General features: G+C 53.0%; 1 long non-coding RNA gene across 1 annotated transcript in view; it reads right to left on the bottom strand.

The window, feature by feature from the left end:
• The window catches only part of LOC140410632 (uncharacterized), a 143,963-nt gene that overhangs the window by 48,223 nt on the left and 69,361 nt on the right, over positions 1-26,379 (bottom strand). The window contains exon 3 of the long non-coding RNA XR_011940699.1: positions 5,270-5,380. This is a non-coding gene — a long non-coding RNA (uncharacterized lncRNA). The remainder of the gene's footprint in view (positions 1-5,269; positions 5,381-26,379) is intronic.

The raw sequence follows: 26,379 nt of genomic DNA, 5'->3' as shown, positions 1-26,379 counted from the left end.
GTGGTACTGTATTCAAATATCATTGAAATATTTGTAAAATTACATATCTGGGGCGCGATTCTCTGACCCCCCACTGGGTCGGAGAATCGCCGGGGGCCGGCGTGAATCCCGTCCCCGCTGTGTCCGGAATTCTCCGCCAACGGAGATTCGGCGGGGGCGTGAATCGCGCCGCGCCGGTCGGCGGGAAACGCGCCGGTCTGCGGACCCACCCCCGGCGATTCTCCGGTCCGCGATGGGCCGAAGTCCCGCCGCTGTCAACCCACGTCAGCCGGCGTGGATTGAACCACCTACCGTACCGGCGGGAGCAGACAGTGCGGGCGGGCTCCGGGGCCCTGGGGAAGGCGCGGGCCGATCTGGCCCCGGGGGGTGCCCCCACGGTGGACTGGCCCGCGATCAGGGCCCACCGATCCGCAGGCGGGCCTGTGCCGTGGGGGCACTCTTTTTCTTCCGCCTTCGCCATGGTCTCCATTATGGCGGAGACGGAAAAGGCCCCCTCCACTGCGCATGCGCGGGGATGCCGTGAGCGGCCGCTGACGCTCCCGTGCATGCGTCGCCCGGCGAAGTCCTTTCGGCGCCGGCTGGGGTGGCGCCAAAGGCCTTTCCCGCCAGCTGGCGGGACGGAAATCACTCCGGCGCGGGCCTAACCCCTCAAGGTGAGGGCTTGGCCCCTAAAGGTGCAGAGAATTCCGCACCATTGGGGCGACCCAACGCCAGACTGATCCGCGCCGTTTTTGGCGCCGGGTAGCGGACATCGCGCCATTTGCGGAGAATCCCGCCCCAGGTTTGTAACTGGAAAGTCCCCAGGCCCGCCAGAAAATGGGCGAGAATCACTCCGGACTTTTTCCTTAAAAGTCCAGGGTGATTCTCCATTTTCCAGGTGGCTAGCAGAGCCCCGTCGTGCGTCCCGCAGCACTGGCTGCCGGCGGGGTCCTGCTGTCCAGACCGCGTGGCCGCACATGCGCATGGCAGCTGCAAGCGGGTCCGCGCATGTGCGCGGCGGCCAACCTCGGTGCGGATGCCACCGACATGGTGGAGCCACACAGCGGGCCTGCGCAGAGTAAGGTAGGTCCCCCCAGATCGCGATGGCCCGCCGCGGGTCCCAGCTCCCGCTCGGTGGTACGAGATGTAAACCACGCTGCCGGGAGTTCAGCCGGTCGACCGCAGAGAATCGCCATGGGGGCCTGTTCAAATGGCCCCCGACTGGCGCCGCGTCGACTGCGCGCGACTGGCGGGTCCACGGAAGCGCCGTTGCACCAGATTTCTGGCGTGAATGGCTATTCTCCACCCCCACTCCGGGTGCAATTCCGGCGCGGAGGGTGGGAGAATCCCGAAGTTTGTGGTCAGTGGCAAAACAAGGGTGTGTGCCATTGGCCTCACAGCAAGTGTTGCTGGGAAATCTAGTGATTGCTTTAGTGAGAATTTCACATCTATCACAGTGCAGAGATGCTGAGACTGAGTTCCGTGTTCTTCACAGGGCATTCCCAGTGTGGACATTCCCAGTGTGGACATTCCAAGTGTGGAACAGCAATGATGTCATCAGGATGTTTAACCAGCCAATCACATTAAAGGATTTTCACAGACACTCAACCAGGAAACCAAAAGCAGTAAAATAAAATCACATTTACAAATTTTTACATCAAACAAATTAAAGATTAGGACATACAAATGGGGTAAAGCTAGAAACTAAAATATCCTGACATTCTTTTAAGGAAAGGAAAAAAAGCTCAAAAATCTACTAATTAATAATTTAACACCTCTCCATGACGATAAAATTATGTTTTAGGGCCGATACAAATCTTCTTCAAATTTTAGTATTCACATCACCATTAAAAACTCAACTTCATGTGAATGGACAAGATGTAACTTTCCTTGGGTTTCTTACAGTGATGTGGACAGGTGGGAAGTTAAAATTCTCATGGATTTCTTTGCTCGTCGACTCCGGGTTTAGGACAGACACAATGCAGTCTATGTGCATGTCTAACATCCTGAACTTGCAGTCAGTATCAGGGGAGTAATGACGACAAATGCACTTCCAGTGGCTGCCATGGTGTGACCAATTGCACACAGGGTGGCTCCTGGGTGGAGGTGTTGGTTTTGGCACTTTCTGCCCATTTGATAGATGATTTTTGGTGACAGAATATGAGGAGAGAGGAGCGTTGTGGATTCTCCACCAATGTGGAATGAAGAATGTGGGCGGGATTCTCCGATTGCCGACGCCATAATCGTGTTCGGCGTTTGGCCGGAGAATCCCTTTTTACACTGATGCTCTGCCCCCGCAAAAACGGCACACTCGTACGCTGCATACCATTGGGATGGCCTCAGGACATCACCTGAAGCCCTCCCCCGATTTTCCGTCCCCTCTGGGCCGACTTCCCAATGGCGTGGGACAAGTGTCCTCTCAACTTTCGTAAACCTGGCCTGGCGATTGCGGCTGTGTCCAGCGCTACCACAGTTGGGGGGGGGGGAGCCATACCACTGGCAGGTGGGGCTTCGGGAGGGGTCTAGTGGGGGTTGGTCCGGGGGTGGCGAGGGATTGACAGGGGCGCAGTTTTTGACAGGCCGGGTCCACGCGCAGCTGGCGTGATGTTGTACGGTGCGTCCGCCGCAGGCCGCCGCCACGCACAATTGCAGCCACGGACCCAGCCATTCTGCATCCGTTTCAGCAGGTGAAGCGGGCTTTACGTGGCGTGGCTGCAAGCCCCCCACCGGACAGAACATTGGTGTGGGGGTGCCACTGACGTTTTGGTCGTAAGACCAGACGCATCCTCTGGACAGAGCCGCAGAATCAGAAAATCCAGCCCGAGGTACCACACCCAGAAAAAGTTGGTGAAAGCCCTAGCTCAGGAGTTGAAGGAGCCTCGTGGTGCAGCAGTATTGGGAAAGATGGAGGGGGTAGGAGCCACCATGCAAAGAACAAAGAACAAAGAAATGTACAGCACAGGAACAGGCCCTTCGGCCCTCCAAGCCCGTGCCGACCATACTGCCCGACTAAACTACAATCTTCTACACTTCCTGGGTCCGTATCCTTCTATTCCCATCCTATTCATATATTTGTCAAGATGCCCCTTAAATGTCCCTATCGTCCCTGCCTCCACTACCTCCTCCGGTAGTGAGTTCCAGGCACCCACTACCCTCTGCGTAAAAAACTTGCCTCGTACATCTACTCTAAACTTTGCCCCTCTCACCTTAAACCTATGCCCCCTAGTAATTGACCCCTCTACCCTGGGGAAAAGCCTCTGACTATCCACTCGGTCTATGCCCCTCATAATTTTGTATACCTCTATCAGGTCGCCCCTCAACCTCCTTCGTTCCAGTGAGAACAAACCGAGTTTATTCAATCGCTCCTCATAGCTTATGCCCTCCATACCAGGCAACATTCTGGTAAATCTCTTCTGCACCCTCTCTAAAGCCTCCACATCCTTCTGGTAGTGTGGCGACCAGAATTGAACACTATACTCCAAGTGTGGCCTAACTAAGGTTCTATACAGCTGCAACATGACTTGCCAATTCTTATACTCAATGCCCCGGCCAATGAAGGCAAGCATGCCGTATGCCTTCTTGACTACCTACATGCGAATAACATATGCCAGTAAACGGAAGCAGTGTGGTGGTGGTGGTTGCTATGAGTAGCCAGAGTGGGGGGGATGGAGGGGGAGGTTAGAGGTGGGAAGCAGAGAGGAAAGTGGGGATTGGGTTGGTGATGTAGATATTATTTAAGTTAGTGTTATAACCTGCCTACTGACGATTGGCTGGGGACTAATGACTATCCCACAATCCTATGGGAGTATGAACTTCCCCAATGAGGGGGGCGGAGAAACTCCTACTATAAATAAGCTGGCCAGTCCAGGAACCAGGAGGAAGGAGAAGGTAGCAAGGGAAGTTACTGCTACTGTTATGTATATATTGTTATAGTAAATAAACGTTATTATTTTGTATCCTTAAAACTCGTGCTGGATTCTTCGGGGCCCTTACAAAACTGGCGACGAGGATGGGATAGAGACGCTGACATGACGGAGGCAGCAGACTCTGACACCGAGATGAAGACACAGGATGAATCAGAGGGGGAATCCTCGGGTCCACAGGCCGTGGATGTACAACCGCGCCGTTCATCACGGAAGCACCGGTCTCCGTCTCGTAATACGCCGCCTGATCCAGCGCCGCGTGCAAATGGCGTCCGACCTGCGGCCAAATGAGTTCGACGCCTTCCTTTACCAGGGCCTACGGTGGATTCCTTGGACTTTGGGGGGGGGGGAGGGATGTTATAACCTGCCTATTGACGATTGGCTGGGGACTAATGACTATCCCAAAATCCTATGGGAGTATGAACTTCCCCAATGAGGGGGGCGGAGAAACTCCTACTATAAATAAGCTGGCCAGTCCAGGAACCAGGAGGAAGGAGAAGGTAGCAAGGGAAGTTACTGCTACTGTTATGTATATATTGTTATAGTAAATAAACGTTATTATTTTGTATCCTTAAAACTCGTGCTGGATTCTTCGGGGCCCTTACAAAAGTTAGACTCAGGGGAAGATGGAGGGGCGGCCATTTTGTATGTTCTCAAGTCTGTTGAGGAATAGATAGTTGAGTGGATCGTAGGTCAGGGGATGGTGGTGGGCCTCAATAGGTGGGGGGGCTCGAAAGCCCCCGGTGAGGATGGTAACATGGGATGTCCAAGGGCCAAACGGACTGATTAAAAGGTCAAGGGTATTTGCGCATTTATAAAGTCAGTTGTGGTTTTTCCGCAGGAAATGCACTGAACGGTAAAAGACCAGATGTAATTGAGGAAGAGGTGGGTTGGACAAACATTCCACTAAGGGTTTGATTTAAAGTCAAGAGGGGTTGCGACCCTGTTTAGTAAAACGGTGACATTGTAGTGTAAAGTGAGGTGTGAGACCCGGGGGGGTAGGTTTGTGATGGTGAGTGGGATGCTGGCGGGGGTGTCGGTGATTTTGGTCAACATGTACACACCCAATTGGGTCAACATGGATTTTATTAAGAAATTGTTAGTGTCCATTCTGGATTTGGACCCCAATAAGTTAATTATGGGTGACTTTAATTGTGTGCTGGAGCCCAGGAAAGAGTTAATGAGGCTTTTGAGGCCTTTTTGGAGGGATTATATAGTTCTGGCCTGGGGAGGGTGGGATACAGGGTACATTTTGGATGGGTTAGTGCAGTGGTTTTCAAACTTTTTATTCCCAGGACCCACTTTTATCAATCAGCCTAGCTTCGGGACTCACTGGCTGACCTTAGCGACACGCCATTGTTCCTTACCTTAAATGTGACAGATGAGCCTGCTTGGTCCTCACAATCTCACTTGCTTTGTCATTCAATGTTACATCTCTGCTAAGGACTTCATCTGGCGATTTAAGTTCTCGTTGCATCCTTTGAAAAAAAATCAAGAGGTCTGTCCTTGAACTCGCTGTGCCTTTGAAATGCCTTTGAAGCTTTGAGGATTTAAACATTCATTTTCCCGTACTTCCCTGCAAATAACACACATGGACTTTGCATCCAGAGGCGAAATTCTCCGTAATCGGCGTGATGTCCGCCGACCGGCGCAAATCAGTCCGGCATCGCGCCGCCCCAAAGGTGCGGAATCCTCCGCATCTTGACCGGCCGAGCCCTAACCTTGAGGGGCTAGGCCCGCGCGGGACTGATTTCTGCTCCGCCAGCTGGCGGGAAAGGCCTTTGGTGCCCTGCCAGCTGGCGCGGAAATGACATTGCCGGGCGGCGCATGCGCGGGAGCGTTAGCGGCCGCTCACGGCATCCCCGCGCATGCGCAATGGAGGGAGGGAACAGGGAAAGAGTGCGCCCACGGCACAGGCCCGCCCGCGGACCGATGGGCCCCGATCGCGGGCCAGGCCACCGTGGGGGCACCCCCCGGGGCAAGATCACCCCGCGCCCCCCCCCCAGGACCCCGGAGCCCGCCCGCGCCACCTTGTCCCGCCGGTAAGAGAGGTGGTTTAATCCACGCTGGCGGGACAGGCATTCTAGCAGCGGGACATCGGCCCATCCGGGCCGGAGAAACGCCGGGGGGGCCCGCCAACCGGCGCGGCGCGATTCCCGCCCCCGCCGAATCTCCGGTGCCAGAGAATTGGGCAACTGGCGGGGGCAGGATTCACGCCAGCCCCCGGCGATTCTCCGACCCGGCGGGGGGTCGAAGAATCTCGCCCCAGATTTGCATTGGCACAATCAACAAAACCACACTTCTGAAATCAACTTTATACTGCTCTGTTCCCGATTTCAGTATTTTCTTAATGGGTTGTTCACCAGAGGACCTGGAGGTCTGTAGAGAGCTAACAGTAGTGCTGATTTGTCCTGCCATGGACTCTCCTGAGCCGATCTCTCCAGCAGATTCAATCGTGAGATCCTGGCTTGTTTATGTCTCTGGCTTTCTCTTCCTTATAACAAAATAATCCATCTCCAGTTCTTCACACAGTGATGTTGCTTGCTTGCAGCTAGCTACAAAACGGAGGAATCTCACCTCCATGAATTCGCGCCCAAAGCACGGACGTACAGGGTGCATGACATCAGCGTACGTGACGGGTTCTCTCTGCCTCCGCTTCTGGCAGAAAGACTCCATCGTGGGGACTTCCGGGTGCGGCAATGACCAGCTAAGTCGCACGTTTCGGCAGCTCCCGGTGGAACGGACTTTTGGGCTCTTAATAGGAGCCCCAACGGCAATTTTAACGGCTAAAAATACTGTGCGGTAAACCAGAAGGGAATTCCCCCTGGACACAGATAGAAAAAGGAGAGGAAGGTGGCCGGATTGCGGAGGATCCTCTAGAGCAGCGGCAAGGAAAGCAAGCACAAAGCAAGATGGCGTCGGAAGGTGGCCATCTAGTATGGGGCCCTGACCAACAAGAGTTCCTGCGGCGCTGTGTGGAAGAACTTGAAAAGGAGATGAAGAAGGAGCTGCTGGCCCCAATATTACAGGCGATTGAAGGGCTAAAGGAGGAACAAAAGACCCAGGAGCAGGAGCTTCGGGTCGTGAAGGCAAAGGCCACTGATAATGAAGACGAAATACAGGGTGGTGAAGACAGAGATGCACGAGGCACAACACAAAAGGTGTGTGGAAAGGCTGGAGGTGTTGGAGAATAATGCGAGGAGGAAGAATTTAAGGATTCTTTGTCTTCCCGAAGGTGCGGAGGGGGCGGACGTCGGGGCATATGTGAGCACGATGCTTCACTCGTTAATGGGATCGGAGGCCCCGACGGGCCCATTGGAGGTGGAGGGAGCTTATCGAGTTATGACGCGAAGACCGAGGGCTGGAGAAATACCTCGAGCCATAGTGGTGAGATTTCTCCGATATAATGACAGAGAGATGGTCCTCAGATGGGCGAAGAAAACTCGGAACAGAAGGTGGGAGAACGCGGTGATCTGCGTATATCAAGATTGGAGTGCGAAGATGGCGAGAAGGAGGGCAAGTTTCAATCGGGCCAAGGCGGTGCTTCACAAAAAGAAGGTCAAATTTGGAATGCTGCAAACTGTAAGGTTTTCGGGCAATTCGGCCCTTTTTGGACTGCCCAAGAATAAAACCCAGAGACTGTAAACTGACTTTTCTGCCAAGAGAACGTAACCAGATTTCCCAGCAGGCTTGGTCCGCTGAGCTGAGTAGGGGCATAGGTATTTACAAACCCCCCCCTAGGAGCTACAAGGAAGAAGGAGCCAGACAACGAGATAAGATTAACACACAGACAAAGGGGCACGGGAATACACAGGGGGCCTGCCTGCAAGCAGGACAATGGGATGGTCATAGCCCCATGCAGATGTAAATGACTTGGCCTCCACCAGAGCAGAATCCAATTAACACCCCATCAACATAGCAAGGTGAGAATAGCAGCCATCTCCGGAGCAGCTGGAAGACTTTTGAAAATCTTCACAAGAGAGCTTAACCTTGTTATCCTAAAAAACAGACTGTCTGGGCTCAGTATCTTGCGCTGGAAAAGCCCCTTGAAGATAAGCGGTAGAAAACACCAAGTTGGAGGCGGACCTGGGGGAGGTACTCCAATCTTGACAGAAGCCACCGGCAGGAACTCACTGGGAGGAGGGGGCGGAGTCGGCGCCAAATTCAAATCGCGGCAGGTCTGCCTGGCTGGAAGGAGCGGACCTGCGAGGAATACCCGGAAGCAAACAGCTCTGACCGGCTCAAAGGGGGCGGGACCAGCGGGAACTTTAAACTTGGACTGATACAACGCAAAGGAGGAGGAAAACCCGGAAGTCGACAGCTCTGACCGGCTCAAAGGGGGCGGGACCAGCGGGAACTTTAAACCTTACCAATTCAATGCAAAAGGGGGCTGGCCGAACACAGGAAAGGGCCAGGTAAAACGAATATAAAAGGGGCTGTGTTTCGATTGAGGGTCTCTTGGCTTGACCTCTCCACCTTTGACTGTAAGTACCCTGCAGCAGCTTGCGAAACTCCCTTGACTTTGATAGTGGTTGAGGCTTTGGGGAAGGGGACTTGATTTGTGTTCTGTGTCATTGCTAAAACTGTGTAACAATAAGATTTTTCGTTGTGTCCGTTATAGTACTTTCTGAATAGACTTAGTTTGTGTTAGAGTTTAAGATTTTATTATAATTTCTTCTGTTTGATGATTTTGACCTGGGTTTTGCAATAAACCTTGATTTGCTGATAATTGGAGTCGTTTAAATTCTTCAATCTCTCACCAGCGATCTCTGACCAAGTCATTGTTAAAATATTCCTCACCTTAATTCCGGGTTCAAGAATCTAGGGTCATCTTGAGCGATTCACTCAGGACAGGCTGCTGGTTAGGTAATAAACAGCAGTGTCCTATTCTCTCTCTTGGGAAAGCTACTCCAGCGAAGTAGGAACCGGGTGGGTGTTGCACCACCGGCAAGAGAGAGAATCACCTGGGCATTGGTAGGGGTCTGGATATCTGTGTGATATAAGCCTCAGGCTTCCGGTTAGGGATAAACGGCAGGCTTGATTCAGTGCTCTCTTCCGTGGAGGTGTCCCAGTGCGGCATCCCCTGGCCTCTGAAGTTTCAGTGCCAGCTGGAGAGAGACACACACAGATACTCAAACCCCAGATATCGGCCCAGTAGTGGAGTAGCAGAGATGGCACCCTCTACAATGGCGACCGCGGCAGGACCCCGGTGGTTTGGAGTATGTGACTTGGCAGAGGGGGTGAGGGAACGAAGTAAAATGGAGGAGAGAATCTCCTCGTATTTGTGGCAAAAGGTCAACCTCACCAAACCTTGGGTCTCAGAACTAATCAATGCGGAGCAACCGGTAATGGCAGCGGCTGCATGGACAGAAAGTAAGGCGCACAAAAAACACTTGGAGAAGGCAGTTTGGCTGGTTTGCCTGTCTCAGCAGGTAGTCAACACAGATCAAAGGATCAAAGAGTTAGAGCAGGAGGCTAGCGCAGCGGAACGACTGCGGGAGGAATTGGCAGAAATGAAACAGGAAAGCGAGTCTAACCGGTGTGAGGACTATCTCCACTGCCAGATAGTGGAGGGTAAAGAAAAGGAACGGAGGCTCCAGGAACTCTATGCTCGGAGTACAGAGCAGTGTAGGAAGCTGGAGGGGAAGTTCCGGGACATCCAGGCAGCGTACCGAGTGGCTCGCGAGGAAGTAGGGGACTGTGCCCATGGGCCGTGCCAGGCACGAATAACGGAGTTGGAGGAGACCTTGTCCAAGTTCAGGGGACAGATACACCTGGTAGGTCCAGGGGGGTTCCCTAGGGGCAAGGTACTCCTCGCAGCGGATGATTCCCCAAAGGCCAAGGGGAATAGACCGCCTCCTAAGGCACCGGGATTGTGTCAGGGTCGGCAGGGGGGGATCGGACTGCACGTTCAGGGGCAAGTCCAAGGGGGGTCGGCAGGGTACCCCCAGCTGGCGGCGTGTCCGCCTGGTTTCGTATGTGGGTCCCCATGGGATGGGGACAGACCGCTGCCTGGGATGCCGGTGATGGGGCCGGGTCAGCAGGTAGGGTTTGGACCGCCCGGTCAGGGGCAGGTCCAAGGGGGGTCAGTGGTGTATCCCCAGATAGCGGCGTCTCCTATATGGGTAGTTAGCCCGGGGACAGGGGGGCTACCCAACGGGGCAGGAGAGCTGGACAGTGGGGAGGAGGAGCAGGAACCCCAGGTAGGGCGGATGTGCCCTGTCAGGCAGAGAAGGTATGGTCCCCCAGCGGGGCTGGCAGATAGGGGACTGGTTGAGGGCGACATTATCATTCCTCATGGGGCATCCGCGCTCAGGGGGATGGTGGCCCACGTTCCCAGGCTAACTCCAAAAGGGGATCCGTCGCTTCATTTTATGGAGGTGGAACAGGCAGCCAGCATTAATGACTGCGACGAGGGGGAGCAAATAAGGATGCTCCTGATGACCCTAGATGCACAGCTATGCAGGACAGTGACCTCTGGGAATGGGGGAAGACCTGACACATGGGCGGCAGCACAGACTGCTGTTCTGGAGGCGATGGGCTTGAATCTGGGGAGCCCTTTCATGAGGGTGGGGGAAACCAAGCAGCAACCAGGGGAATCTCCCACCATGTTCGCAGACAGGCTGTGGACTGTCTATATGGAGGCATGCGGGGTTCTCGCGGATAGACGGAATTTAGGGGAAAGAACCGCCCACTGGCTGAAGACCCTAGTTGCCAACTGTCTCCCTAACGTTAGGGCAAAAGCCGAACACTGGTTCGACCCGCAGACCCCGGCCCTTAATGAGGAAGAGGTCCTTAGGAAACTTACCCTCGCATATCGTAATGGGGAGAGGGGTGAGGACAAGCCCCTTAAGGGTAAGGTGCACGAAATCGTGCCAGCAGCCCCTAAGAGAGAGTGGAAGCATGAGGGCACCCGGACCTCCGACAAGAGACCGGTATGCTACGGGTGTGGTAAGGCCGGGCATTTCAAGAGGGAATGTAAAAACCCTAGCAAGCAGGAGAGGGCTCCCGCAGTAGAGAGTCAGACCCCGGCGGTAGGAGCAGCTGCCCCGGGAACCATCGAGATAAGTAAAATTTTAGCCCTTTTGCAAGGCTCAGGACAGGTGGCAATGGCAACGGGCCAGGGCCTGCCCGCACCCACACCACAAGAACCCGTATGACTACCCAGGGAGCAGCCTCAGGAAAAGGGGAGCGCAGGGGTAGTTCTAGCCCCAGACCCTGGTCCGGTCCAGGTGCAGGGTCCCATTCTGGAGGCTTCCTCAGCGGCTATTTGCAGTTTAAATCCCTTAAGGTGGGACCCATGCGAACGCCACATCAGTCAATTTAAATTGTTCCACCCCATAAGGGCAAGAAAGAGCAAGGTGGGGGGAAGACTGGGGGTGGTAGTGGAGAAACCCCCCGTAGAATTAACGACGGTGGGGGAGGTCCCTGACTCCACGGTCACACAACCGGTGACAAGGTGCTGTCCCGAAGGGGCTGTCCCAAAGAAACCGACCGTGCTGCAAGCACCCAGCCCAGGGACAGTAACGATTCCCAAGCCCTTACCTGTGGGTCAGGTAGCCTGCCTTAGTATAGAGGCTAAGGAGGCGGAGGAAGTGGAGGTATCACCTTGGGCTTGGGAACCAGTCGGGGGACGAAGGAGCAATCGGGTCTCCAAGCCCCCGGTAAGATGGTCCCCATCACACCTCCCTAGAACCCGGTCCCGCAGTAAGGGGGCCCGAGTAGAAGGGAGCGCTGAGGGATCACCGAACCCTGTTGGGGAAGGAGAGGCAAGGGGCAGCCCGAACCCCCGGGAGGGGACGGTCTGGCCCGAGCCGTTGGACCAAACAGGTGAACTGCCCCAGTTTAGCGGGGCACAGTTTTAATTTGGCCACCCGGAGACGGGTGGCATTGTATATATCATTTTCCCCCTGCTAGTTCTAATTAGTGTGTAGTGGTGTGTGGATTATTTAGGATTGTGGGATCACAGAAGCGCCTAGTGCAATGGTATAATGATGGAGCAGCAGGCACTAGGACCCTGGTGGAGCCGGGCTGTGGACACAGAACCACAGACAGGCTGCGGCAACTTCAAAGCGGGAGCTGCTGCTGCCGCCGGATAGCAGCAGGCACTAGGACCCTGGGGGAGCCGGGCTGTGGACACAGAACCACAGACACGCTGCGGCAATTTCATGTTGATTTCACAACTTCAAAGCGGAAGCTGCTGCTGCCGCTGGATAGAACCCATGCACTTTAAGGTAGGTAGGGCTGTAGAGGCAAGGATGTGTTTTGTCTGTTTTACAGATGGGGCACCCGACGATGTGGAGCTTGCTGATGATCTTGGCGATGGTGGGACCGGGAGAACTCCGCAGAGGCGAGACAGAAGAGTCCTTCGACTGACCGGGTTAGGGTGACTGAGGGCAGGCGGGTGTGTTTAACCTGTGAGGGGGACGTTCCTTTGGGGAGATGGTGGTGGCCCAGGAAGCTGAGGCTGGACATGAGGGATCGGTCCTCGGACTGGGAACGCCTGGACAACAACACCTACCGGACCATCACGGGGTCACCGGGTAGGATCACCGTTTGCTGGGATAAGTGGTGGGCTTCTGACCAGGGCATTTATTTGTGTTTATGGGGGTCTACCAAGGCATGTCCACAAGGGGCATCGATCACTTTTGTTAGGCGGTGGCAGAACCCAGGGAACGGGATGAATTGACCGCAGTGGGGAGGGATGTGTAACGCCCAGGGAAGGGATGACTGTAAAAGCTACCGAACTGCTGGTTCAGGTAAAGCGACCCCTGCCCACAGCCCAACCGATCGACCCTCACAACTGTCCGATCACCACCAGGGGGGCCTGAGAATGGTTTAGTGTTTGTCCCCACAAAGAAAATGTTGTACAAGGGGGTACATTATGCTGTCGCCTCAGTTGGACTAAACCTCTCAGCTGCAGGTATCGACGACGGAGGAAAAATGAAGAGCCTTCAACGGGAAGAAGCGAAGTGCAGCCCACAAAAGAGAAGCCGTCGTGTAATAAATAGAGTCACATGTAAATAATTGTATGGATTCGCGGGTTTCAGTTACTTGATTGTGATATATGTACAGGCACCCTTACGTTTGGGGTTCCGGTGAAATGTGTGTATGTTACTGTGTGTTTGAATTAAGTATGGTCTTGTCTTTCCCTTTCAATGAAATTAGGGGTAGCCTAGATTAAGGGAACTGTCTTGGGACTTGTAGTTTCGCATGTTGTTGAGGGGGGGCCTACGGTCCACACAAAAGGAAATAATTGCCCTTCACCTGTGTCGATACGGTCCAAGCAGGTAGGGACGTATCGAAGGGGCATCTGTAAGGTTTTCGGGCAATTCGGCCCTTTTTGGACTGCCCAAGAATAAAACCCAGAGACTGTAAACTGACTTTTCAGCCAAGAGAACGTAACCAGATTTCCCAGCAGGCTTGGTCCGCTGAGCTGAGTAGGGGCATAGGTATTTACAAACCCCCCCCTAGGAGCTACAAGGAAGAAGGAGCCAGACAACGAGATAAGATTAACACACAGACAAAGGGGCACGGGAATACACAGGGGGCCTGCCTGCAAGCAGGACAATGGGATGGTCATAGCCCCATGCAGATGTAAATGACTTGGCCTCCACCAGAGCAGAATCCAATTAACACCCCATCAACATAGCAAGGTGAGAATAGCAGCCATCTCCGGAGCAGCTGGAAGACTTTTGAAAATCTTCACAAGAGAGCTTAACCTTGTTATCCTAAAAAACAGACTGTCTGGGCTCAGTATCTTGCGCTGGAAAAGCCCCTTGAAGATAAGCGGTAGAAAACACCAAGTTGGAGGCGGACCTGGGGGAGGTACTCCAATCTTGACAGAAGCCACCGGCAGGAACTCACTGGGAGGAGGGGGCGGAGTCGGCGCCAAATTCAAATCGCGGCAGGTCTGCCTGGCTGGAAGGAGCGGACCTGCGAGGAATACCCGGAAGCAAACAGCTCTGACCGGCTCAAAGGGGGCGGGACCAGCGGGAACTTTAAACTTGGACTGATACAACGCAAAGGAGGAGGAAAACCCGGAAGTCGACAGCTCTGACCGGCTCAAAGGGGGCGGGACCAGCGGGAACTTTAAACCTTACCAATTCAATGCAAAAGGGGGCTGGCCGAACACAGGAAAGGGCCAGGTAAAACGAATATAAAAGGGGCTGTGTTTCGATTGAGGGTCTCTTGGCTTGACCTCTCCACCTTTGACTGTAAGTACCCTGCAGCAGCTTGCGAAACTCCCTTGACTTTGATAGTGGTTGAGGCTTTGGGGAAGGGGACTTGATTTGTGTTCTGTGTCATTGCTAAAACTGTGTAACAATAAGATTTTTCGTTGTGTCCGTTATAGTACTTTCTGAATAGACTTAGTTTGTGTTAGAGTTTAAGATTTTATTATAATTTCTTCTGTTTGATGATTTTGACCTGGGTTTTGCAATAAACCTTGATTTGCTGATAATTGGAGTCGTTTAAATTCTTCAATCTCTCACCAGCGATCTCTGACCAAGTCATTGTTAAAATATTCCTCACCTTAATTCCGGGTTCAAGAATCTAGGGTCATCTTGAGCGATTCACTCAGGACAGGCTGCTGGTTAGGTAATAAACAGCAGTGTCCTATTCTCTCTCTTGGGAAAGCTACTCCAGCGAAGTAGGAACCGGGTGGGTGTTGCACCACCGGCAAGAGAGAGAATCACCTGGGCATTGGTAGGGGTCTGGATATCTGTGTGATATAAGCCTCAGGCTTCCGGTTAGGGATAAACGGCAGGCTTGATTCAGTGCTCTCTTCCGTGGAGCTGTCCCAGTGCGGCATCCCCTGGCCTCTGAAGTTTCAGTGCCAGCTGGAGAGAGACACACACAGATACTCAAACCCCAGATATCGGCCCAGTAGTGGAGTAGCAGAGATGGCACCCTCTGAGATTTCTCCGATATAATGACAGAGAGATGGTCCTCAGATGGGCGAAGAAAACTCGGAACAGAAGGTGGGAGAACGCGGTGATCTGCGTATATCAAGATTGGAGTGCGGAGATGGCGAGAAGGAGGGCGAGTTTCAATCGGGCCAAGGCGGTGCTTCACAAAAAGAAGGTCAAATTTGGAATGCTGCAACCGGCAAGACTGTGGGTCACACACCAAGGGAGGCACCACTACTTTGAGACGGCAGAGGAGGCGTGGACATTTATTGTGGAGGAGCAGCTGGAATAGGCGGGCCAGAAAAAGAACGTTTGGGACAAAGTGGTGGTGTGATTACGTGGGGTGAAGGGGGGGGAAAAAGGGGGAAGGGATGATTTCTCAAGTTGTTAATCTTGCGACCCTGTAACTTTTTTCTCTTCCCCATGTCGTGGGGGGGGGGGGGGGGGGAGGGGGGGGGGGATGAGGAATTGTGGGCGCCGGCCATTAGGGGTGGGGCCAAGTGGGAAACGCGGGCTTTGTTCCCGCGCTATGGTAATCATGGCGGGAACAGGGAAGCAGGAAGGAGGGGGCCTCGCACAGTGGGGGCCGAGGTCACAGGGGAAGCCGAGGTCAGCCAGAGTTTGCTGACTTCTGGGAGCAACATGGGGGGGTGCAATTACGCTAGAAGAGGATCTAGCGGGGGGGGGGGATTAACTGGGTTGCTGCTGCTGGGGAGAAGGGGGAGCTGTTACGGGGTGGGGTGGTCGAGGCGGGAGGGTGCCGTCGGGGGGAGACACGGCTACGTGGGAACCGGGTGAGGAGCTGGATTAAAAAAGGGGATGGCTAGTCGACAAGGGGGGGGGTAAAGAGCCCCCCAACCCGGCTGATCACGTGGAACGTGAGAGGGCTGAACGGGCCGATTAAAAGGGCAGGGGTACTCGCACACCTAAAGAAATTAAAGGCAGATGTGGTTATGTTGCAGGAGACGCATTTGAAACTGATAGACCAGGTCAGACTACGCAAAGGATGGGTGGGGCGGGTGTTTCATTCGGGCTTAGACGCAAAGAACAGGGGGGTGGCTATATTAGTGGGGAAACGGGTACTGTTTGAGGCTAAGACCATAGTGGCGGATAGTGGGGGTAGATACGTGATGGTGAGTGGCAGATTGCAAGGGGAGGCGGTGGTTCTAGTGAACGTATATGCCCCGAACTGGGATGATGCCAATTTTATGAGGCGAATGTTGGGATGTATCCCGGACCTAGAGGCGGGAAAGTTGGTAATGGGGAGACTTTAATACGGTGCTGGACCCAGGGCTGGACAGATCGAGGTCCAGGACCGGGAGGAGGCCGGCTGCAGCTAGGGTGCTCAAGGACTTTATGGAGCAGATGGGAGGAGTAGACCCCTGGAGATTTAGCAGGCCTAGGAGTAAGGAGTTCTCGTTTTTCTCCTATGTCCATAAAGTATATTCACGGATAGACTTTTTTGTATTGGGAAGGGCGCTGATCCCAAAGGTGACAGGGACGGAGTACACGGCAATAGCTATCTCGGACCACGCTCCACATTGGGTGGACCTGGAGATAGGGGAGGAAAAAGAACAGCACTCGCCCTGGAGAATGGACATGGGACTATTGGCAGATGAGGGGATATGTTTAAGGGTGAGGGGGTGTATTGAAAGGTACTTGGAGCTTAACGACAGTGGGGAGGTTCAGGTGGGAGTGGTCTGGGAGGCGTTGAAGGCAGTGGTTAGAGGGGAGCTGATATCTATCAGGGCACATAAAGGAAAGCAGGAGGGTAGGGAAAGGGAGCGGTTGCTGAAAGAACTTTTGAGGGTGGGCAGGCAATATGCGGAGGCACCGGAGGAGGGACTGTACAGGGAAAGGCAAAGGCTACATGTAGAATTTGACTTGTTGACTACGGGTAATGCAGAGGCACATGGAGGAAGGCACAGGGTGTACAGTATGAATATGGGGAGAAGGCGAGCCGGTTGCTGGCCCACCAACTGAGGAAGAGGGGAGCAGCGAGGGAGATAGGGGGGTTGAGAGATGAGGAGGGAGAGATGGAGCGGGGAGCGGAGAGAGTGAATGGGGTGTTCAAGGCATTCTACGAAAGATTATATAAAGCTCAGCCCCCGGAAGGGAAGGAGAGAATGATGTGCTTTCTGGATCAGCTGGAATTCCCTAAGGTGAAGGAGCAGGAGAGGGCGGGACTGGGAGCACAGATTGAGATGGAGGAGGTAGTGAAAGGGATTGGGAGCATGCAGGCGGGGAAGGCCCCGGGACCAGACGGATTCCCGGTGGAATTTTATAGGAAGTATATGGACTTGCTGGCCCCGCTTCTGACGAGAACCTTTAATGAGGCTAGCGAAAGGGGGCAGTTGCCCCCGACTATGTCAGAGGCAAAGATATCGCTCCTCCTAAAGAAGGAAAAAGACCCGCTGCAATGCGGGTCCTATAGGCCCATTTCTCTTTTAAATGTGGATGCTAAGATTCTGGCCAAGGTAATGGCGACGAGGATAGAGGACTGTGTCCCGGGGGTGGTACATGAGGACCAGACTGGGTTTGTGAAGGGGAGACAGCTGAACACGAACATACGGAGGTTGCTAGGGGTAATGATGATGCCCCCGCCAGAGGGGGAAGCGGAGATAGTGGCGGCGATGGATGCCGAGAAAGCATTTGATAGAGTGGAGTGGGATTATCTGTGGGAGGTGCTGAGGAGATTTGGCTTCGGAGATGGATATATCGGATGGGTACAGCTGCTGTTTAGGGCCCCGATGGCGAGTGTGGTCACGAATGGACGGGGGTCTGATTATTTCCGGCTTTACAGAGGGACGAGGCAGGGGTGTCCCCTGTCTCCGTTATTGTTTGCACTGGCGATTGAGCCCCTGGCCATGGCACTGAGGGGTTCCAGGAAGTGGAGGGGAATGTTTAGGGGAGGAGAAGAACACCGGGTATCTCTGTATGCGGATGATTTGTTGTTGTATGTGGCGGACCCGGTGGAGGGGATGCCAGAGATAATGCGGATACTTGGGGATTTTTGGGATTTTTCGGGGTATAAATTGAACATGGGGAAAAGTGAGTTGTTTGTGGTGCATCCGGGGGAGCAGAGCAGGGAAATAGAGGATTTACCGCTGAGTAAGGTAACAAGAGACTTCCGATACCTGGGGATTCAGATAGCCAAGAATTGGGGAACCTTGCACCGGCTTAATTTAACACGATTGGTGGAACAGATGGAGGAGGACTTCAAGAGATGGGACATGGTGTCCCTGTCACTGGCGGGTAGGGTGCAGGCGGTTAAAATGGTGGTTCTCCCGAGATTCCTCTTTGTGTTTCAGTGCCTCCCGGTGATGGTCACAAAGGCTTTTTTTTAAGAGAATCGAGAAAAGCATTATGAGTTTTGTGTGGGCCGGGAAGACCCCGAGAGTGAGGAGGGGGTTCTTGCAGCGTAGTAGGGATAGTGGGGGGCTGGCACTACCGAGCCTAAATGATTATTACTGGGCCGCCAATATTTCAATGGTGTGTAAGTGGATGGGAGAAGGGGAGGGAGCCGCGTGGAAGAGATTGGAGAGGGCGTCCTGCAAGGGGACCAGCTTACAAGCAATGGTGACGGCACCGTTGCCGTTCTCACCGAAGAAATATACTACAAGCCCGGTGGTGGTGGCAACATTAAAAATTTGGGGGCAGTGGAGACGGCATGGGGGAAGGTGCGGTCCCCGATAAGAAATAACCATAGGTTTGTTCCGGGGAGAATGGATGGGGATTTGGAGCATGGCAAAGAGCAGGGGTAGTACAATTGAGAGATCTGTTTGTAGATGGGACGTTTGCGAGTCTGGGAGCGCTGACGGAAAAATATGTGTTGCCCCAAGGGAATGCATTTCGGTATATGCAACTGAGGGCTTTTGCGAGGCAACAGGTGAGGGAATTCCCGCAGCTCCCGAAGCAAGAGGTGCAGGATAGAGTGATCTCGGAGACATGGGTGGGGGATGGTAGGGTGTCGGACATATACAGGGAAATGAGGGACGAGGGGGAGATCATGGTAGATGAGCTGAAAGGGAAATGGGAAGAAGAGCTGGGGGAGGAGATTGAGGAGGGGCTGTGGGCTGATGCCCTACGTAGGGTAAACTCGTCGTCCTTGTGTGCCAGGCTAAGCCTGATACAATTCAAGGTTCTATACAGGGCGCATATGACTGGAGCACGGCTCAGTAAATTTTTCGGGGTAGAGGATAGGTGTGGGAGATGCTCGAGAAGCCCAGCGAATCACACCCACATGTTCTGGTCATGTCCGGCATTACAGGGGTTCTGGGTGGGGGTGACAAAGGTGCTTTTGAAGGTGGTGGGGGTCCGGGTCGAGCCAAGCTGGGGGTTGGCTATATTTGGGGTTGCAGAAGAGCCGGGAGTGCAGGAGGCGAGAGAGGCTGATGTTTTGGCCTTTGCGTCCCTAGTAGCCCGGCGCAGGATATTGCTTATGTGGAAGGAAGCCAAACCCCTGGGCGTGGAGACCTGGATAAATTACATGGCAGGGTTTATAAAGTTAGAACGGATCAAGTTCGTACTAAGGGGTTCGGCTCAAGGGTTCACCAGGCGGTGGCAATCGTTCGTCGAATACCTCACAGAACGATAGAGGGAATGAAAAGAAAGAAAGACAACAGCAGCAACCCAGGGGGGGGGGGGGGGGGGAGGATCCGGGCGGGCTCGTAGGGATGTCATTGTATATGTATAGACATTTGTTATAGGTAATGTATATTGGACTGTTGGATTGTACTTTTGGAGAGTAACTATTTTTGACAAGGCAGTTGTCATTTAGTTTTGTTTTTGTTTCTGTTTATATATTATTTATTTACTTGTTTAAAACTGGCCACTGTTATTTATATTGCTTTATTGTTGTTTAAAAGAAAAACCATGTACTGTTATGTTTGGCCAAAAAATCTTGAATAAAATATATTTTTTTTATAAAAGAAAGACTCCATCGTTTGTATTTTAAGGCTGGCCATGGCCGGCATTCTCAATTTAAAAGACGATCGCAGCAGGCATTCTTTTTCTTTGATTGAAACTTTATTTCCAATCCCTGATTTTTCCAAGTTTATGGCTTTTTCTACTGAAAATTAAAGCAACTTCACTTAATCATTTCCATCATTACATTGAGACCCAAACTTTGTTTTAAACAATTCCCATTTTTTTAGAAATTTAAACAAGTATCGAAACAAGCACAATATTGTTTTTACTTTATAAAATATGACTTTAGAAGAGATGAAGTAACTTGTCAAACATACTGTCACAATATTTCTTACTGGTTCCACTGCATTGCACTATCCAAATATCCAAGCCATCTTCTTCTCCATTCTCAACAAAAGCACTTACTTCCTGGTTTCCGGAGAGCGGCAACACGAAGTGATGACCGTGTAGATTTCTTCCAGTGTTGACAAACGTCAGCCGTTTTGGCTGGCCTCATTTGATCCATATTCCTCGCTGTCAAACCTGGCCTTGCTTCCCTCTCACTGTCCAGTAGCTGTTACTGTTGTCAGATGCATCCACCACAGTCACAAACTGCTGGTTACTTCCCGACCCATACTTCACACCGTGGGATTGCAAGTGGATGTTGTGCCGGCCATTGAGCAGCTTAGCCACAGCGCCGCAGGACACATACTGCTGATCAGTGGCAGAGGACGAGCCAAGCAGCGCGCAGAGGGCGAACGCCAGAACGGAGCTCCAAGCTGGAGCCACCACCGTTAGCATTGTGTGTGCACCTGCCGTTCCATCAACCCCTGTGTTGCCCCACCCCCACACGCGCGTGGTGACCAGCACACAGCCTACCCGCGGCTGGCATTCTTATAAGCCCATCATGGCTGTTGGACACTTCCCCCGTGATTGGGAACACATAGTGGAGGAAATGGGGTCGATGCAGTCGGGGAATATGCCGGGGCTGGATGGCTCCCCAGTCAAATTTTATAAACAGTTCTTGGGGGAATTTGCCTCACACCTCCTGAGTATGTTCAATGAGGCACTGGAGAAAGGGGAGTTGCCAGGTACGGTGGCCAGGTACCGTGGCACAGGCCTCGATTTCTTTGATTCAGAAGAAAGATAAAGTTCCATTGGATTGTGGGTCTTATAGGCCCATTTCATTGCTAAATAAGGGCGTGAATATTCTGGCCAAGTTGCCGGCAAGGCGATTGGAGAGGTGTGTGCTGGAGGTGATATCAGGAGATCAGACGGGGTTCGTGAAGGGGCGGCAGCTGTCTAGTAACATTAAGAGTCCAGCAAGGTTCCGGGGGTGATAGTATCAATGGATGTGGAGTAGCCCTTTGATCGAGTGGAATGGCGATATTTGTTTGAGAGTCTGAGGAGGTTTGGGTTCAGACCAGCGTTCGTGGCATGGGTATAGTTACTTTATGCCTCCCCATGGTGAGTGTGCGAGTGACTGGGATGGATTCAGGTTACATAGGAGAACGAGGCAGGGGTGCCCTTTGTTGCCATTATTGTTTGCGCTGGCCATAGAGCCTTTGGGGATTGCGCTCTGGGTTTCAAAGGTGTGGAGTGGGATTGTGAGGGGGGCAGAAGGTGTCGTTGTATACCGACAACCTACTGCGATATGTGGCGGACCCGTCGGAGAGCATGGGCAGAATTATGGACCTGCTGGAAAATTCAGGGCCTTCTCTGGGTACAAATTGAATGTGGGAAAGAGTGAGGTCTTCCTGGTGAATCATTTGGGAAGGGGGACTGATGCACTATCAATTACGACGAGACGAGAGTAGAGTGTAATCGAGGCTTTATTACGCAGAGATGTGTAGCCTCCCGCAGCTGCTGCCGAAATGATGCAGCTCGGAGAGCACACACATTTATACTCCGCCTACTGGGTGGAGCCAGTGGGCAGGGATCTACCCCCGTACCTGTAGTACAGGGTCTTTACCGTAATACCCCTCGTGTGTGGTATATACAATACAACAGTGGTGACTACCACATTCACCCTCTGTTAAAAGAGTCCAGCGGGGGGTGGTGGAAAGCTATTTACATTCAGGTGTTTATCATTTTAAGGAAAAGTTTACAAATTCAGACGATCGGGCGCTTTGATCCGTCGTTGCAAGCGCCGCAGTTCCGGTGGCGATTTTAGGGTCGGTTCGGTTGTTGGTGACTCCGGGAGCATGTCGACCTCATCTTCATCCCCAGGTGGGACCAAGGGGAGGACGGATCGTCCTGGAGTGGGGGCTGTGGTGGGGAGCGCTGGGGGGAGGGAGAGTGGCGCCGGGGCAGAGCGGGGGGGGGGGGGGGGGGGGGGGGGGGGAGGAAGCCAGCTGCCGTCAGGTCCCGGAGGGAGACTGTGTCTTGGCGGCCGTCGGGGTACGCTACGTAGGCGTACTGCGGGTTCGCGTGAAGTAGCTGTACCCTCTCAACCAACGGGTCCGCCTTGTGTAGCCGCACGTGCTTGCAGAGGAGGACGGGTCCTGGAGCTACCAGCCACGTTGGGAGCGAAACCCCGGAGATGGACTTCCTGGGGAAGGCAAAGAGACGTTCATGGGGAGTTTCGTTAGTCGCAGTGCAAAGGGGCGACCGAATGGAGTGAAGGGCGTCGGGGAGGACCTCCTACCAGCGGGAGGCTGGGAGATTTCTGGACCGTAGGGCCAGCTGGACAGCCCTCCAGACCGTCTCATTCTCCCGCTCCACCTGCCCGTTTCCCCTGGGGTTGTAGCTGGTCGTCATGTTCGAGGCAATGCCCCTGTTGAGCAGGTACTGGCGCAGCTCATCGCTCATGAATGAGGATCCCTGGTCGCTCTGGATGTAGGCGGGGAAGCCGAACAGAGCGAAGATGGTGTTGAGGGCTTTGATGACGGTGGCAGACGTCATATCGGGGCATGGGATGGCAAAGGGGAATCCGGAATATTTTTTTTTTTTAATAAATATTTTATTGAAAATTTTTGGTCAACCAACACAGTACATTGTGCATCCTTTACACAATATTATAACAACACAAATAACAATGACCTATTTTATAAACAAAAAATGAATAAATAATAAATAACAAAAATGAAAACTAACCCTAATTGGCAACTGCCTTATCACAAGTTTCACTCTCCAAAAATATAATTTAACAGTCCAATATATAATTATCTGTCGCAACGGCCTATACATATTATACAGTATATATTAACAACCCTGAGAGTCCTTCTGGTTCCTCCTCCCCCCCCCCCCCCCCCCCCCCCCCCGATCCTGGGCTGCTGCTGCTGCCTTCTTTTTCCCATTCCATCTATCTTTCTGCGAGGTATTCGGCGAACGGTTGCCACCGCCTGGTGAACCCTTGAGCCGACCCCCTTAGAACGAACTTAATCCGCTCTAGCTTTATAAACCCTGCCATGTCATTTATCCAGGTCTCCACCCCCGGGGGCTTGGCTTCTTTCCACATTAACAATATCCTGCGCCATGCTACTAGGGACGCAAAGGCCAAAACATCGGCCTCTCTCGCCTCCTGCACTCCCGGCTCTTGTGCAACCCCAAATATAGCCAACCCCCAGCTTGGTTCGACCCGGACCCCCACTACTTTTGAAAGCACCTTTGTCACCCCCATCCAAAACCCCTGGAGTGCCGGGCATGACCAAAACATATGGGTATGATTCGCTGGGCTTCTCGAGCACCTCGCACACCTATCTTCCACCCCCAAAAATTTACTGAGCCGTGCTCCAGTTATATGTGCCCTGTGTAATACCTTAAACTGAATCAGGCTTAGCCTGGCACACGAGGACGACGAGTTTACCCTGCTTAGGGCATCTGCCCACAGCCCCTCCTCGATCTCCTCCCCCAGTTCTTCTTCCCATTTCCCTTTTAGTTCCTCTACCATAGTCTCCCCTTCGTCGCTCATTTCCCTATATATATCTGACACCTTACCATCCCCCACCCATGTCTTTGAGATCACTCTGTCCTGCACCTCTTGTGTCGGGAGCTGCGGGAATTCCCTCACCTGTTGCCTCGCAAAAGCCCTCAGTTGCAGAGACCTGAATGCATTCCCTTGGGGCAACCCATATTTCTCGGTCAGCGCTCCCAGACTCGCGAACTTCCCATCCGCAAACAGATCTTTCAGTTGCGTTATTCCTGCTCTTTGCCACATTCCATATCCCCAATCCATTCCCCCCCGGGGCAAACCTATGGTTGTTTCTTATCGGGGACCCCCCCAAGGTTCCAGTCTTTCCCCTATGCCGTCTCCACTGTCCCCAAATCTTCAGTGTAGCCACCACCACCGGGCTTGTGGTGTAGTTCCTCGGTGAGAACGGTAATGGGGCTGTCACCATAGCCTGTAGGCTAGTCCCCCTACAGGACGCCCTCTCTAATCTCTTCCACGCCGCTCCCTCCTCCTCTCCCATCCACTTACTCACCATTGAAATATTAGCAGCCCAATAATACTCACTTAGGCTCGGTAGTGCCAGCCCCCCCCTATCCCTGCTACGCTGTAAGAATCCCTTCCTCACTCTCGGGGTCTTCCCGGCCCACACAAAACCCATGATGCTCGTTTCAATCCTTTTAAAAAAAGCCTTCGTGATCACCACCGGGAGGCACTGAAACACAAACAGGAATCTCGGGAGGACCACCATCTTAACCGCCTGCACCCTCCCTGCCAGTGACAGGGATACCATATCCCATCTCTTGAAATCCTCCTCCATTTGTTCCACCAACCGCGTTAAATTTAACCTATGCAATGTGCCCCAATTCTTGACTATCTGGATCCCCAGGTAACGAAAGTCCCTTGTTACCTTCCTCAACGGTAGGTCCTCTATTTCTCTACTCTGCTCCCCTGGATGCACCACAAACAACTCACTTTTCCCCATGTTCAAGTTATACCCTGAAAAATCCCCAAACTCCCCAAGTATCCGCATTATTTCTGGCATCCCCTCCGCCGGGTCTGCCACGTATAGTAGCAAATCGTCCGCGTACAAAGATACCCGGTGCTCTTCTCCTCCTCTAAGTACTCCCCTCCACTTCTTGGAACCCCTCAACGCTATCGCCAGGGGCTCAATCACCAGTGCAAACAATAATGGGGACAGAGGGCATCCCTGCCTTGTCCCTCTATGGAGCCGAAAATATGCAGATCCCCGTCCATTCGTGACCACGCTCGCCATCGGGGCCCTATACAACAGCTGCACCCATCTAACATACCCCTCTCCAAAACCAAATCTCCTCAACACCTCCCACAAATAATCCCACTCCACTCTATCAAATGCTTTCTCGGCATCCATCGCCACTACTATCTCCGTTTCCCCCTCTGGTAGGGCCATCATCATTACCCCTAACAGCCTCCGTATATTCGTGTTCAGCTGTCTCCCCTTCACAAACCCAGTTTGGTCCTCGTGGACCACCCCCGGGACACATTCCTCTATTCTCATTGCCATTACCTTGGCCAGGATCTTGGCATCTACATTTAGGAGGGAAATAGGTCTTTAGGACCCGCATTGTAGCGGGTCCTTTTCCTTCTTTAAGAGAAGCGATATCGTTGCTTCAGACATAGTCGGGGGCAGTTGTCCCCTTTCCTTTGCCTCATTAAAGGTCCTCGTCAATACCGGGGCGAGCAAGTCCACATATTTTCTATAGAATTCGACTGGGAATCCATCCGGTCCCGGTGCCTTTCCCGCCTGCATGCTCCTAATTCCTTTCACCACTTCTTCTACCTCGATCTGTGCTCACAGTCCCACCCTTTCCTGCTCTTCCACCTTGGGAAATTCCAGCCGATCCAAGAAGCCCATCATTCTCTCCCTCCCATCCGGGGGTTGAGCTTCATATAATTTTTTATAAAATGTCTTGAACACTCCATTCACTCTCTCCGCTCCCCGCTCCATCTCTCCTTCCTCATCCCTCACTCCCCCTATTTCCCTCGCTGCTCCCCTTTTCCTCAATTGGTGTGCCAGCAACCTGCTCGCCTTCTCCCCATATTCGTACTGTACACCCTGTGCCTTCCTCCATTGTGCCTCTGCAGTGCCCGTAGTCAGCAAGTCAAATTCTACATGTAGCCTTTGCCTTTCCCTGTACAGTCCCTCCTCCGGTGCTTCCGCATATTGTCTGTCCACCCTCAAAAGTTCTTGCAGCAACCGCTCCCGTTCCTTACTCTCCTGCTTCCCTTTATGTGCCCTTATTGATATCAGCTCCCCTCTAACCACCGCCTTCAATGCCTCCCAGACCACTCCCACCTGGACCTCCCCATTATCATTGAGTTCCAAGTACTTTTCAATGCACCCCCTCACCCTTAGACACACACCCTCATCTGCCATTAGTCCCATGTCCATTCTCCAGGGTGGGCACCCTCCTGTTTCCTCCCCTATCTCCAAGTCTACCCAGTGTGGAGCGTGATCCGAAATGGCTATAGCCGTATACTCCGTTCCCCTCACCTTCGGGATCAACGCCCTTCCCAGCACAAAAAAGTCTATTCGCGAGTAGACTTTATGGACATAGGAGAAAAACGAGAACTCCTTACTCCTAGGTCTGCTAAATCTCCACGGGTCTACACCTCCCATCTGCTCCATAAAATCTTTAAGTACCTTGGCTGCTGCCGGCCTCCTTCCAGTCCTGGACTTCGACCTATCCAGCCCTGGTTCCAACACCGTATTAAAATCTCCCCCCAT

Source organism: Scyliorhinus torazame, chromosome 4, assembly GCF_047496885.1.
Source record: "Scyliorhinus torazame isolate Kashiwa2021f chromosome 4, sScyTor2.1, whole genome shotgun sequence".
In the NCBI taxonomy this organism is placed as follows: domain Eukaryota; kingdom Metazoa; phylum Chordata; class Chondrichthyes; order Carcharhiniformes; family Scyliorhinidae; genus Scyliorhinus; species Scyliorhinus torazame.
Note: the sequence above shows the minus strand (reverse complement) of the source record. Positions and strands in the feature narration are given on the sequence as shown.